The sequence below is a fragment of the Aquarana catesbeiana genome, linkage group LG01 (assembly GCF_042186555.1).
Source record: "Aquarana catesbeiana isolate 2022-GZ linkage group LG01, ASM4218655v1, whole genome shotgun sequence".
NCBI classification, from domain to species: domain Eukaryota; kingdom Metazoa; phylum Chordata; class Amphibia; order Anura; family Ranidae; genus Aquarana; species Aquarana catesbeiana.
Genome location: NC_133324.1, coordinates 880,969,316 through 880,984,645, shown reverse-complemented (window position 1 = coordinate 880,984,645; position 15,330 = coordinate 880,969,316). Strand labels below are relative to the sequence as shown.

Below are 15,330 nucleotides of genomic sequence, written 5' to 3'. Positions count from 1 at the left end.
AGCCACTAGCAGACTTAAATGGACTTGATTAACAAATTAAAGTCAAACTCCAACCAATCCTTTTGATTGCAATAGTTGAATATTTTTATATATTTTGAGTAAAACTGTATAACCAACTCCACTTACCCGGAATATTCCATGATATATATGGATTTCAGGGACTTTCAAGAGCTCCAAAGTAAATATTTAAGTATGAAAACTATATGAAAATGTCACAGCAATTCTATACATGTCACTAGGCTGCCTCTCATAAAGCCCGCTGTAATAACTTGCAGTGAGAACATTCATTGACTTAACACCTTGTCTACACTTATAATATTTCTTTAAGATGTTAATTTCGAGCTTAACACACATTTTCAAAGAATCACTCAATCAGCAGAACCCAAATATCACACGGTACGCAATGTTTTGCAGACCTTGATTAGCAAACTGCTGGCTCATACATTGAGCAGATTCCAGTGCGGAGAACAATGAGGGATCAGAGTGGAGTTACAGAAAGGTTCTTCGAATATTCATGCAAAGAATAGATTCTGTACAGCTTTCCTCGCTGAGCACAATGAGACAACACTTTCAACAGCTAATGCTGGATTTTTATGAAGACTTCATGTCAGATTCACACAATGCACATTGTCATTCATTTTCCTGGAACATCCTAGACCAGTGATGGTGAACCTTTTTGAGCAAGAGTACCCAAACTGCAACACAAAACCAACTTATTTATTTCAAAGTGCCAACATCCATCTCCATGCAGCACATCACGCATCTCCATCACACTGTAAACTTCTAGCACATATTATGTATTTGCCCTAAGCTCACACCTCTCTGTTTTCCGGCCACATCACATCAGTGAGCTACAGCACATTATACATCGCCATGTAACTCATAGCACATCTCCTCACCAGTGGTGGCTGGTGCTCAAAATTTTTTTTGAGGGGGGCGCAAACATTTTTTGAAAAAAAAGAAACATCAAGTGCAGCCACTGTGCTATCAAATGCTGCCACTGTGCCATCAAGTGCTGCCAGAGTGTCCATCAATTGCAGCCACTGTGCCCATCAATTGCAACCATTGTGCCATCAATTGCAGCCACTGTGCCATCAAATGCTGCCAGTGTGCCCATCAAATGCTGCCAGTGTGCCCATCAAATGCTGCCACTGTGCCATCAAACGCTGCCACTGTGCCCATCAAACGCTGCCACTATGCCATCAAACGCTGCCAGTGTGCTCATCAAACGCTGCCAGTGTGCCCATCATACGCTGCCAGTGTGCCCATTAAATGCTGCCAGTGTGCCCATCAAATGCTGCCAGTGTGCCCTTGAATGCCACCAGTGTGACCCCCCGCCTGCTCGCCGTCTGCCCAGCACTTACCCTGTCTTGGTGGGGCAGCGGGTGACAGCGACGAGCGAGGTGCTTCATGCGTCTCCTGCCATCCTCATCTCCCGTCTGCTCCTCCTGATAGGCGTCCAATAGTGGCGCCTGTTGTTTCAGCCAATCAGGTGACAGGTAACAGATCCGAGCACCTGATGGTGGAGAGGCGGTTCAGTGATAGGAAAGTGAATATTCATTTGCTTTCCTAACACAGCTGAGTGAACTGCAAGAGCCAAACATGGAGCTTGCTGTTTACCTTTTTTGACGCTTATTAGAGCCTATGGCTCTAATCAGGTGCTTCAAAAAAAAAAATACCCCGCCTCTGTACTTCAGGCGCCAGGCGCCTGAAAAGGGGGTGGCAGCAGCGGCCATGGATAGATTCATGCAATGCATTAATCTATCCATTGGGCAAAGAGGGGGTGGCTGGAGAGAGGGCAGCGCCTGTGTGCCCTTATGGACGCACCGCCACTGCTCCTCACCATGCATCACACCACTCCATGCAGCTCATGGCACACTTTCCTCTCCATCACACATCTAGTCCCCCCTCTGCAACTCACCAACCCCTCTCTGCTGTGGTACAGCAGTGGTGCAGTGACACTCATGTAGCCATCTTGCTCCCTCTGCCCATACATACCTCTCCTGCTATCGCCATAGTACAGAACATGGTCATATGGCGTGGCTCATCACTGACCGTTCTGGCCTCATCTCTGGGCTTTCTCATCAATCGAACGAAGCGGCTTCACACAGGTGACCCCAGGCAAACAAACGCCCAGTCAATTGGGTTCATTCCCCGGCCGAGGGAGGTGATTGGCCAGTCTGCAAATCAGCCCCGCAGCACTTTCTCCAAAGAGTTTTCTGCTGAGTAAAAGTGCTGTGTGATCCGGAAGGGGTAGGCGGTGTCAGGACAGTGCGGGGACACTGGCCACTTTGTCCTCCAAGTAAAGTGTGAGGAGCCTTTGTGTGTCCTGAGCTTCTGCGTGCCCACAGAGAGGGCTCTGTGTGCCAGCTGTGGCATGTGTGCCATAGGTTTGCAATCACTGTCCTAGACCATATGTCACTGTGTTTAGCAAGAAATTAAAGTTTGCGAAGAGCAATTGAGATTTTGTTTAAATAACTGCAGGGTCTATACAAAATATATTGTAAATATTCAAGACAAATTTTACAAACACTATTAAGGCCTCCTTCACACAGTTGTTTGGACTGGACTTTTTCAACCAGGGTGCTTAGGCCTTCAGATTCCTTCAGATTCCTTCAGGGGTGCCTTGGCAAAATGTTCACAAAATTGTATACAAGCCAGCAGGTAGATCAAATAATACTAAACTCAACTAACTTTTAGTTACATAAAGCCACATTTTCGTTGTGTACCAGTAAAACCTTCCAACCGCCAGCACCCTAACAGCCAATGACATCATCAGTTTATAAGGAGGACATTGTTTTCTTTTCCCCTGCCCCTCTCTGTCAGCACTGGGGTCACATTAACTGAGCGAGGGAGAGAAACTGAGGGAGAAGAGAAACACTGGAATACTAGTCAGTGCCAGTGCGCAAAGGTGTTTTTGCCTTGGAAGAATACATCACCTGTAATTTTGGGTGTTCTACATGTGTTGATGTTGCTGCGTTATAAAAAAAAATATTAGTTTAGTTTTTTACATTTTAGAATGGGGTGCCTCGAGATCATTCCGAATTTTAAATGGAGCCTGGACAATAAAAAAGTTGAGAAACACTGGTTTAGATGCATCCACTGGATTCCAGTGGAAAAAAAATGTGCAGGTTCTTGTGGCTGGAATGACTGGGGCATATGAATAGCAGCAGCCACTCAGCCTATATAAGCCAATGACAGGCTGACAGCGCCAGTCACTGTTCACATGTAGCCACACACAAAGTAGTTACCTGCAGTTAGGGATGGATGACCAAAATGAGTGGTCACTGCTATTCACTTGCCCCGGTCGTTCCAGCTGCAAGAATCCACTAATTCTAGCCAGTGGTATCTGGTGTATGGATCTAATCGGGTGCGTGAAGGAGGCCTAAATGTAGCTGTGCATTTCTTTAAAATGATTACATAGATCTATACCAACATTTCTCAACTGGGGTGCCATAGCAGAATGACAGGGCAGCCCTAGCATTCCAAAAAGTGGCAAAAGTCTGAATCTGAATCTACATGACAGCACAGCACTGCTGTGGAGAGTGGGAAACATGTGATATGAAAGTATGAAAGTATTGGGGGGGGGGGGACTGAGGTCTCTGATGTGAAAGTATGGGGGAGGGGAAAGACTGAGGACTCTGATGTGAAAGTATGGGGGAAAGGGGAAGACTGAGGGCTCCGATGTGAAAGTATGGTGGGAAGGGGAAGACTGAGGACTCTGATGTGAAAGTATGGGGGAAGGGGAAGACTGAGGACTCTGATGTGAAAGTATGGGGGGGGGGACTGAGGACTCTGATGTGAAAGTATGGGGGGGGGGGGGGACTGAGGACTCTGATGTGAAAGTATGGGGGGAAGACTGAGGACTCTGATGTGAAAGTATGGTGGGAAGGTGAAGACTGAGGACTCTGATGTGAAAGTATGGGGGGGGGGGTGGGGAGAATGAGGACTCTGATGTGAAAGTATGGGGAAGGGGAAGACTGAGGACTCTGATGTGAAAGTATGGGGGGGGTGGGGAGAATGAGGACTCTGATGTGAAAGTATGGGGGAAGGGGAAGGGGAAGACTGAGGACTCTCATGTGAAAGTATGGTGGGAAATAGGAAGACTGAGGACTCTAATGTGAAAGCATGTGGGAAGGGAAAGACTGAGGACTTTGATATGAAAGTATGGGAGGAAGGGGATATAAAAAAAGCAAAAATGCAAACAGCTTAGCCACAAAAGGGGTGCGGGCATGGGGCCTAGAGTTGGGCTTTGGCAAGTAAACAAGCTATTTGCAAATGCTTTCAAAATACACCAAAACCTTTAGCACTGGAAGAGCCACATAAAGCATCTATTTCCCCTACTTCATCTTTCACATAATGCTCTATAAGAACTCCTCCTTTGATGTTTTTTTAGATCCATAACTTTTTTCAGCCTCTTTCCCATTCCATTACTCTGAGAAGATGCTGTTACCTGGGTACCACTATGAATACATTTCCCTTTTTCCCTGTATCACTCTGTAAAAAATTTTCGATCAGAAAGTGTTTTTTTTTTTTCTCTTCAATAATTGAAAATATCAAAATTAAAATACGCTGCAGGGATTATTGCAGTGCTTATTATGCTCAAGACAAATAACGCACACTTAACAGTATTGTTAAAGATTACAGGAATATGGTTAAGAGAATTATGTTCCTAACAGCTACATTGCAGACGTATCTAAACAGCAATGGTGGTTTATGCACTAAGCCAGCTAAGACTTGAGCATAAAAGTATCTTTGATCCTAGATTTCTAGTGGTGAAGGAAATGGATGAGGAGCCATAAAATTTTATTTTAAATGTTAAAGGTCAAGTCACGGCTCTCAGCTAATGCCAAAATTTGGAATCCTTGTTATAAAGGGCCATAAATTACAAAGCAGGACAAATCAACATATAAACAAGGGGGGCATTTCTGTCTCTAAGTGGATAGAATAAACATATATTTATTTTATTAACTGAAAGACTTGACTTTTTTAAAACCTGACATAGTATACGAGATAAATCTAAGGTTTTTATTATTCTTGCATCAATGGATTTTTTGATCTGACAGCCATAAATGTTCATGTACAACAATGGAATCATAAACCAAATCAACTTCACAATAACACAGCTAACCTCAACCTTTACCCTTTCACAAAAGCAGCCCCACTATAAATGGAATCCCAGGACACACATTAACTGGGAAAAGCAAGAGCCATAGCAATTTATTAAAGGGTCAGTCCACCCAAGAGTGATATTTTTATTGAAGGCTGAGCATAGTTGGCTGAGAAAGTCCCTGGTTTGTTAAATGTATTTTATACTCCAACAACAAGATTTCCCTGCCATAATCTGTACCCAGTTCAGGGCTACCTGGAAGTTTTGGGTGTTTCTGCTCACCTTGCATGTTCCAGCAAGTAGAGAGATACCCCCTGATAAGACAGCAGGTGTGTAGACCTGAAAACCAAAACTTTGGAATCTCACCAATGGAGTCCTAGAGAGATATAGTCCTTGGTTGTTATATTTCTTTGATACTCTAACAACTAGATTTCTCTGCCATAATCTGTACTCTGTTAGAGTCTACCTGGAAGTTTGGGGTGTTTCTGCTCACCCTTGTGTGTTCCAGTATTTCTCGCTACATTATCCATAATAAAAAATTCCACTCTGCTCAGGTCTGCCCAGTCCAGGAGTGATATGGACCCTGGAGCTCAGGAGTGATACTTTTATTGAAGATTGAGCATAGATGGCTGAGAAAGTCCTTGGTTTGTTATATTTCTTTGATACTTCAACAACTAGATTTCTCTGCCATAATCTGTACTCTGTTCGAGAACAGATTAATTTGAGTAAGAAGAGAGATCCCGCCAAAAAACAGATGTGTAGACCTGTAAACCAAAACATTGGGATCTCACCAATGGAGTCCTGGAGAGATATAGCAAACTTTAGGTGGTTTAAAGGTCAGGTCTGCCCAAGAGTCCTGGAGCTCAGGAGTGCTTTTTTCATTGAAGGTTAAGCACAGATGGCTGAGAAAGTCTTTGGTTTATTATATTTCTTCGATACTCCAACAACTAGATTTCTCTGCCATAATTTGTACTCTCTTCAAGTCTACCAGAAATTTTGGGGTGTTTCTGCTCACCCTTGTGTGTTTCACTATTTCTAGTTACATTCTCCATAATAAAAAACTGTTTGAAAAGTTCAACAAGAAAAGAGACACCCATTCATATGATAGCAGATAGGTAGATCTGGTAACTGAAATACAGATATCACCAGTGGAGTCCTAGAGAGATAAAAAATATTTCAGGTGGTTTAACTGCACTCCATTTAGGTCTACCTTAATGTTTTGGGTGTATATTTAACAGCATCTCCTGTTACATTCTCCATAGTATAAAGTAATATCAAAAGTTCTACAAGTAGAGAGACACCTCCTCACCACAAACACTTCTTAAAGCAGAAGGTATTCAAACATCTCATACCATCACAAACCCTAAAAATATAAGGGTTATTCCTCCTCCTCAGGACAGTGGAAATGCAGTGCATATCATTCCTTTACATCCCTTTGGCCAAATGCAAATCAATAACAGCTGGTGTACTGATGCATAGTATAAATATAGTCTAATATTATAAAGCCATGTCTTTAAAACTACATTTATTACTTAGTGTGTCTCAGCTGAACCAAATATGAATGTCCTCCACTGTCAATCCCAATATTTTGGGAATGGTTTTTAGTATGAAAATAATAACTGGCAATATTGTTAGGGAATGTGCAATTTTAACATTTGATTGTGTGTTTTCCTTTATGACATTGTTAAAGTCCCCCAAGGTATTCCACAATACAAGCTTTAGTCTCAATATACTCTGAATCTCATTTGGACGTCATGACCGTAACTATTGTCTTCTTATATAATAACTGTTTTGCATCCCACCAGGCGTGAGTCACATGTATATATACAGGTAAATGGTTCAATTAAACCCCATGGAGCAGGACACATCCAAACATTTGATACAATGCCCTTTAACTCGCTTCAAACATGGCCACATGAATACTAGACGTTGGAAAGGCACCTCCTGTCGATTTGGAAGTGGTTTTAGGCAATGTGACATGTCTTTCATTTCAGATCCTGGAATTATATTTTTCTTTAGAATTAAATAAACTTCAACAAAACTCCCCACCAAGATGTACAGAGGACTTTTCAAGCCAGGGATAATTAATGTTCATTCTGGTTCCAAGTCACACTGAGACACATTCAAGTGTGTCGGAGAACAGTTTAAAAACCAAGAAAAAAATGTTATCTGATTATATAATTGTACACCAGGACGCCAGGAGATAGACGAAAAGTCAGAATCCAGCTCATTCTTATTATAAACTCACATCTCAAAAGATGACTGATGAATACACGGCTGGACATGTCAGAAGGAAAATAATATTTTTCAGGAGACAGCTATATTGTTTGATTTCATTTCTCTTGACATTTGCCTCTAAGTGTCTTTAAGAAATAATCGTCTGATTACATTGATGACAGCAAAGGACGTGCCTGCAGTTAGTTGCGGCTTCTTGAGTTCACACTGTAGCATTTATTGCTTTGTGTGTCAGAGGTGAACGATGATTGGGTGTTTGACATTTACTAATGCCGGTTAACATGAAGGTCAGGTATAACCCAATGATCATGGATAGCAAGTGTCATACCACAAAAACATGAATGACCTGACCTTCTCATCCATCTACCAAAGGGAGCTTTGTCCATTCCGAATATACCTGTAGTAATTTAGATACATCAAATTCTAGAAGGGGAATAAGACAGGTTCACTTTAGAGCATCACTCTATGCATGTACTTTCATGAAAACCCTAACTCATGCCAAATTTTGTGTATTCATAGTTTTGGATAGTGTTACATAAGGAATATTATAGAGCCATCTATTATAAACGTGAATTCTAAAGCCGTATTAAGCTTTTCATCTCATGCAGTATAAAGAAACCATGGCACCTGTGGAGTAGGGCTTGGGACACAGTGGGGTTGATTTACTAAAGGCAAATTGGCAAGGAAATTTTGACATGATTGGATGATGGAACTCAGCAGAGCTTCACCTCATGGACATTCTATTTTCCTTTAGTAAATCACCCCCAGTAAGCAGTGGTGGCCCGTTCATACGGCGCTCAGTGGCACCGCCCCCCCAATCCATGAGTCCAGCCCCTAATCTACATGCAAGGCACCAAATGCATGGATTCCAATAGGGATTTTTTTTTTTTCGAAGCCCGTGATTAAAGCTGGAAGCTCTAATTGGCTTCAAAAAGGGTGGGCCACCCAATTGTGTGACAATAGTGAATTAATATTCGCTATTGTCTTCCTGATTCAGGGAGAGGGTCCTCAGAGCCGATTGGCTGCCGAGGAGGAAGCCACCGAGGAGGAGGAGACGCAGGGAGGATCTGACGATGCTCGCGACCTAGATGGGGTAAGTGCGGGGCTGGGGTGCGGACGGAGGAGCAAGCGAAGAGGGGACTGCGCAAACTGACTGACCGACGGGGGGGGGGTTTTGATGGTCTCTTTGTTTCCCCCCCCCCAAATGGAGCACCAGCCGCCACTGCCAGTAAGACCGTACAATCATACAGGTTATGGTGAAAGGGGGCTAAAGCAATCAAACGGCCCAAATTAGTGCATAGCACAGGAGACCCTCTTAAAATGGAAGGTATGTGCATGTCTCATATTATCATATATTCCAAAAATAAAAGGGTTATCCCTCATCTCAGGACAGTGGGCGCAGCCATGCCAATCACACTTTTACACTCCTGAGGCCTGTACATCCAAAACTGCTGGATATTACCTGATTAGCTATCTGATGCTTGCATGGGAATGACATCATCCTGCATCGGCCAATCAAAACAGTCATAGACCTGCACTGACAAGGGAGCATGTGAGCACTGGACTGTTGGAGCTTTGGGCAGTATTTATTCCTTCAGTTCCATTTATTATAACATTTATTATAAACTTCAGCCCCGAAAGGATTTACCCCCTTAATGAGCAATTTTGTGCGATACGGCATTGTGTTGCTTTAATTGACAATTGCGCAGTCATGCGATGTTGTAGACAAACAAAATTGATGTCCTTTTTTCCCACAAATAGAGCTTTCTTTTGGTGGTATTTGATCACCTCTGCGGTTTTTATTTTTTGCACAATTAGGCTGGGTTCACATCTATGCAAATTGGATGTGGCTTACACCGCATCCAATTCGCAGAACATTTTAAAATCTCTTACTTTCAATCAGTCTGGTTCACATATGTGCGTTGCACACTCCACATTGCTCAAAAAACGTGTGCGTTTTCTAGGCAGTGCGGTGCGAATTGCAGGCACATATTCTTCTATGGGAACGCATCTGATTCGCAGATGCGTTCCATTGTGAACAGGCATTCTCTCCCCTCTTCACTACACCTCCCCCTTCCCCTGCTCAGCTGATCCACAGCTACAATGGAAAGGAAGCGCTGAACAGTTGCTTCTTCTCTTCGCATAGAAAATGGAGCTGGAATTCGCACCGGACTGGTGTGAATCCAGCATAAACAAAAAAAGACCGATAATTTTGAAAAAAAAAAAAAAACAATATTTTTCACTTTTTGCTATAATAAATATCCAAAAATGAAAATGAAAAAAAAATCTTCATCAGTTTAGGCCAATATATATCCTTCTACACATAAAAAAATCACAATAAGCATATATTGATTGGTTTTCGCAAAAGTTATAGCGTCTACAAACTATGGGAAAGATTTATGGCAATTTTATGGCATTTTTATAAATTTTTTAACTAGTAATGGCGGTGATCAGCGATTTTTAGCGGGATTGCGACATTGCGGCAGACAGATCGGACACTTTTGACACTTTTTTGGGACAAGTGACATTTTTACAGCGATCAGTGCTAAAAATAGCCACTTAATACTGTATAAATGACACTGGCAGGGAAGGGGTTAACACTAGGGGGCGATCAAGGGGTTAAGCAGTCCCTACGGAGGTGTTTCTGACTGTGGGGACTGACTGGGAGTAGAGAGAGATCGCTGTTCCTGATCACTTGGAACAATAGATCTCTCTCTACTTCCCTGTCAGAACGGGGATCTGTTTGTTTACATTGACAGATCCCTGTTCTGGCTCTCTGTGGAGCGATCGCGAGTGGCCAGCGGACATCGCGGCCGCCGGCCACGCGCATCTGCTCCGGTGTCGCTCCGCGGGTGCAGACCTGCTATTGCCCTTAAAGCGGCCGGCGTACACCTACGGTGATTCGCGGTCGTGCCAACCTGCCGCAATATAATGCCGGCGGCTGGTCGGCAAGCGGTTAAGCATATTTGGATGTATGATAGTTTTATTTGTGGCACACAAGCATACTGCCCTAGAATAATGTGACGATGATGATGCCCTTTAGTAGAATGTTCCACCCCTTCTGTGACAACCTTGTCACCACCATATTGTTACAGTTAATCCCAGAATGTAGATTGTAACATTTTAGATTGTAAACTCTAATAAGCAGAGCCTACTGATTCCTCTTTTATTAAACTGTATTGTAATCGTATTGTCTGCCTTCATTTTCTAAAGCATTGCACAAATTGTTGGTACAATATAAATCCTGTATAATAATTAATAATAATAATATTCCCTGCATCCTTCACTCTTCAATATATCTGCAACTGTCCGGACAAGGCAAACAGGAATGCAAAAGGTCAAACAAAATAATCAATACCACCCATGTATTCGCTTATTGCTTGTGTTTCACTTGACTGTATATGTAAGCCATGGTTTTACACTTATTTCAATGGAAGCCACAAAATGCAGGTATAAAAGCATGTCATAATCACACTGTAAAATGTAAAGAGAACAGCCCCAGACAGGGCAAATCATTTTGTTTCCATCAGGGGCGAACTGACAACTCATGGAGCCCCTGGGCAATAGGAGACTATGGGGCCCCCGGGCAATAGGAGAGTATGGGGCCCCCCAGGCAATAGATTATGGGGCCACACAGTATACATACACACATACAGTATACACACACAGAATACACATACACACACTGAAAAGTTACTGGAGAGGCGGGGCAGCTATAATCTTGGGATTTTTAAAAAACACAGACTTTTACATACTATCCCTGGTTTTATTGAGGCTGGCAACCCTGATGGGGCCCCTTAGGGCATGGGGCCTTTGGGCAGTGCCCGAGTGCCCGAATGGTCAGTCCGCCCCTGGTTTCCATACATTTCAATCAGTGCAAATGCCGTATTAAACACATCTGAAGGCCTCCCATGCCTATGAGCCATTAGCCATAAATGCAACTTATAAAAACCAATCAGGCAAGGTTTATATCATGCATCTTGACCAGCAGATTAACATTACTTACTTGCTATGCCCTGCTTCTTTTTTTACTATATAAATCATATTTTGTCATTCAAACCAGGAATTGTGATAAATAATTGGACAGTGTTGCAAAAAAAAATGTAGTAGGCCATTTTTTAAAAGCAGAACTAAACCCATCAATTTAACTGTTTCCCAAAATAGTTTTGAGGCACTATAACTTGTCTACTTATATGATGTAATATCTCCCTCTGAGCTCCACCCATGTTTAGTACTAGTTAGTTCAGTACTAGTAAGCCCCCCCTCCCCCCTGTTTCTTCTTCTTCTCTCAGTTGGTATTAGCGCTTCACAGAGGCAAGGCTTAGAAAACTCCTTGTCTTCTTACACTTTAAAAGACTGGAAAAAAGCATCCACTGTACTGCAATTAACTAAAGGAAAATTGCATTAGATTCAACTTCTGTGTCTTATTGAAGAGTTAAAGCGGAGGTTCACACAAAAATTGAATCTCCGCTTTTCGGAACCCTTCGCCCCTCCGGTGTCATATTTGGCACCTTTCAGGGGGGTGCAGATACCTGTATAATACAGGTATTTGCACCCACTTCTGGGCATAGACTCCCACGGGAGTCTACGCCTCTTCCTGTCCTCCCGCTGTCTGCTGGGAAACACATGGGTCCCAACGACAGCAGGGACCATCCAGATTGCGCAGCGCGACTCGCGCATGCACAGTAGGGAACCGGGAAGGCTTTACTTCCCGATTCTCTTACCGAAGATAGCGGCGGCAGCACCCGAGAGCCGAGTGGCAGATCGGCTTCGGGTGCCAACATCGCTGGACCCTGGGACAGGTAAGTGTCCATATTTTAAAAGTCAGCAGCTGCAGTATTTGTAGCTGCTGACTTTTAAAAAAAAAAATTTCGGCGGACCTCCACTTTAAGCTGCCTGTGGATGGTGCCAAGTCAGTGACTATACTGTCCAAACAGACTAGGACTAAGAAGGCATGTTTCTTCTTCTTTTCTCAGTTGGTGTTAGCACTTCACAGAGGCAAGGCTTCGAAAAGTCATTGTCTTCTTACACTTTAAAAGACTGGAAAAAACATCCACTGTACTGCAATTAACTAAAGAAAAATTGCGTTAGATTCAACTTCTGTGTCTTATTGAAGAGTTAAGCTGCCTGTGGATGGTGCCAAATCAGTAGGTGACCATACTGTCCAAACAGACTGGGTCTAAGAAGGTATGTCAACAAATAAAGCGGCACTTGAAACAGAACACCGTCGTGCACATTAGTGCCTGAGCCATTGCTTATTTGGCCTTTCTTCAACTTATTACTGACACCAATACAGAAGTAAAGGAACTAACCCACATGCTGTGATGATCATCTGTTATTTTATGACTCTGTCTTTGCTCTTCAGATCTTGTCACCTGATTAAACTAATGCCGCGTACACACGAGCGGAATGTCCGCCACAAAAAGTCCAACGGAAGCTTTACATCGTCTATTCCGATCGTGTGTGTGCCTCATCAGACTTTTTTTTTTAGAAAATTCCAACGGACCTAGAAATGGAACATGTTTTAAATATTTCCGATGGAATCAGGAAAACCGCTTTGCTGTATGCTGTTCCGACGGACCAAAAACGACGCATGCTCTAAAACAAGTCCGAGACGGAAGCTATTGGCTACTGGCTATTGAACTTCCTTTTTCTAGTCCCGTCGTAAGTGTTGTACGTCACCTCGTTCTGTACGGTCGGTCTTTGGTTTGACCGTGTGTAGGCAAGACCGCTTGAATGGAATTCCGTCGGAGAAACCTTCAGAGTTTATCAAAACCGGTCATGTGTACAGGGCATAAGAGTTCTATAGCAGCCCCACATATTGTACATAAATGGCACTCAGACCAGAGGCGTTCTTGGCCTGTCAATGTTCACCACCTCCTATACCTTTAATATCTGTTGATAAGAGTAGGAAGGTAGACCTAAACCCAATTCCTAATATATCATATACATTTTAATATGTTTATATCTAAATATTTTCTTTAATATGCAGCTTTCATAAAAAAAAAAAAAAAAAAAAGAGCGTTGATCCTGCCATGAGGGTCCTTGTTCAGGTACTTCCTGTGTTTCCCTCTGTGAATCTCCCTGACAGGGACACAGACAGATATAAAAACCTGACAGGGTTCTAACCCATCTGCAATGCATCCAACAATAAAACCAAAATGTTGCCTATAGTTGTACTTTAAATGAAAAAAACATTTGAATTATGACATTCTGCCTGCAATGACAGGGGTAGCGCAGTGCGGAAAGCTATAACAAGTGAAAAGTTTACATAGAACACGGTTTTGACAGCATGGCGAGTGCGCCTTTCGTTCACGTATGTTTTATGGATCACCGCACTTGGTCAGAGCAGTCAGAAATGACGTCCTTTGGGGGGATTTTTCTCTTGCACCTTCATGTTGAACTCGAGCTGACGAGGTGCAGAGGGTCAGCAGGGCAGAACGTAATTAAGAATTTCATTTTGAGGCGCAGTATAAAATCTGTCAGGTTCTGTTTTACATAGGGGGGTGTGCAACATTTACAAGGTTCCAGGTCTATTCTGTTTAATATTTTTTCAGCACAAGCCAGCAATCGGTTGACTCATTCTTTCCACTTTTTTTTTTCATTTCAAGTCCATTCATTTATTTAGAAGCCGCGTCCCCATAGGAAACAGCACCTGTTCACATTTGCAACAACTGTCAAGGCAGTTTTCATAACACATGCAGAGGGGGACGGAGCCACTGAAAGCCAAAGAAAACCTTGACATGCACGGGGAGATTAGCTGCTGACGTGATCTGGCTGGAGAGCTTTAGGCATGCTCCCTTTCATCTCTCTTCCTAGACAGTACACTGGAGATTGGACATTTTGATAATCACCACAACCGCACAATTGTCTAATAAGACATTTGTCTTTTGTTTATTTCATTTTGCAAACACGTGTGGATACTATTTAGTTTTGCGGCTCTGAACTGAAATTTAGCCCCTGTCCACCCTTGAGTATGAGAGTTTTCAATGGAGCTTTTTTTTTTTTCACACATTTCTTGGACTTTTTTCAGGCTTGACCATTTTTGTTTTAGCCAATGCAAAGCTAGTTACAAGGAGAGGCAAGAAAATGCACATTATTCACATTTTCAGGTTGCATCCACACTTGGTTTCAGTAGTCTCTTTGCCCTGAAAAAAGCATGTGGATTGGAGCAAGTGACTTCACTTGTTACATGTGTGTTTCGGATCATGGACTTAGAAAACAGAGTAGAACAGCGCTACTGGGGATTTTAGGGACATTGAGGTCAGTAAATTACAGTAATGACAGCCTTGTAATTTGTTTTAGCAGATGTTTTTATTTTTGAGTTTCAATAAGCAGAGTAACTTTAAGCATGTGGAAGAACATATTGCAACCAAACCATGTTGACTTAGTGCACCTCTTGAAGAAGCATTTGAGCCGCAGTATAGGGAAACCCAAATCAGGAGACCACCCTTTTCCACGAAAAGAGTGCAGGGAGTAAAGACTGGAGAAGTAGGAGAGATCTGAGTGAAAAAGATGAACAGGAAGAGAGACAAAGAAAAAAGAGAGGGGAAGGAAGTAGGGAAAGATAGGAATTGGGAGAGGCAACTTGAGTTGGGCATCACGGCATCACGGACATCACCACCACACCAGATTGTATATCAACCCTCAGTACCAGTTTTGTCCATTGGGATTTATTAAAATCTCCAGAGAGGGATTCACAGTTTTCAAACCTTTTTCCATTTTTTTTACTTTACCATGGAGATTGGCCACCAATTTTTTATCAAACAGATAGCACAACATTTTTTGTTTAAGCTGTGTAACTTGTTGGGGTACCAACCCACCAATCTCTCGTCAATGAAGGTTAGAAGCTTAAATTGGTCTAGAGTACAGTCAGTTGAGTGAAAAATTCAGTAACGTTTTTAGGGATTCTTGGGGATGCTGGAGTCTAGAACCGTATAAATTAACTGGTAGACCCTGGTCCAAAAGCATTTTATTCTAGGGCA

The 15,330-nt window shown here is 42.6% G+C and overlaps 1 protein-coding gene across 2 annotated transcripts in view; it reads right to left on the bottom strand.

Annotated features, from left to right (window-relative positions):
• Positions 1-15,330, bottom strand: part of SORCS2 (sortilin related VPS10 domain containing receptor 2) — a 1,340,427-nt gene that overhangs the window by 1,022,893 nt on the left and 302,204 nt on the right. The gene's annotated exons all lie outside the window — the stretch shown is intronic.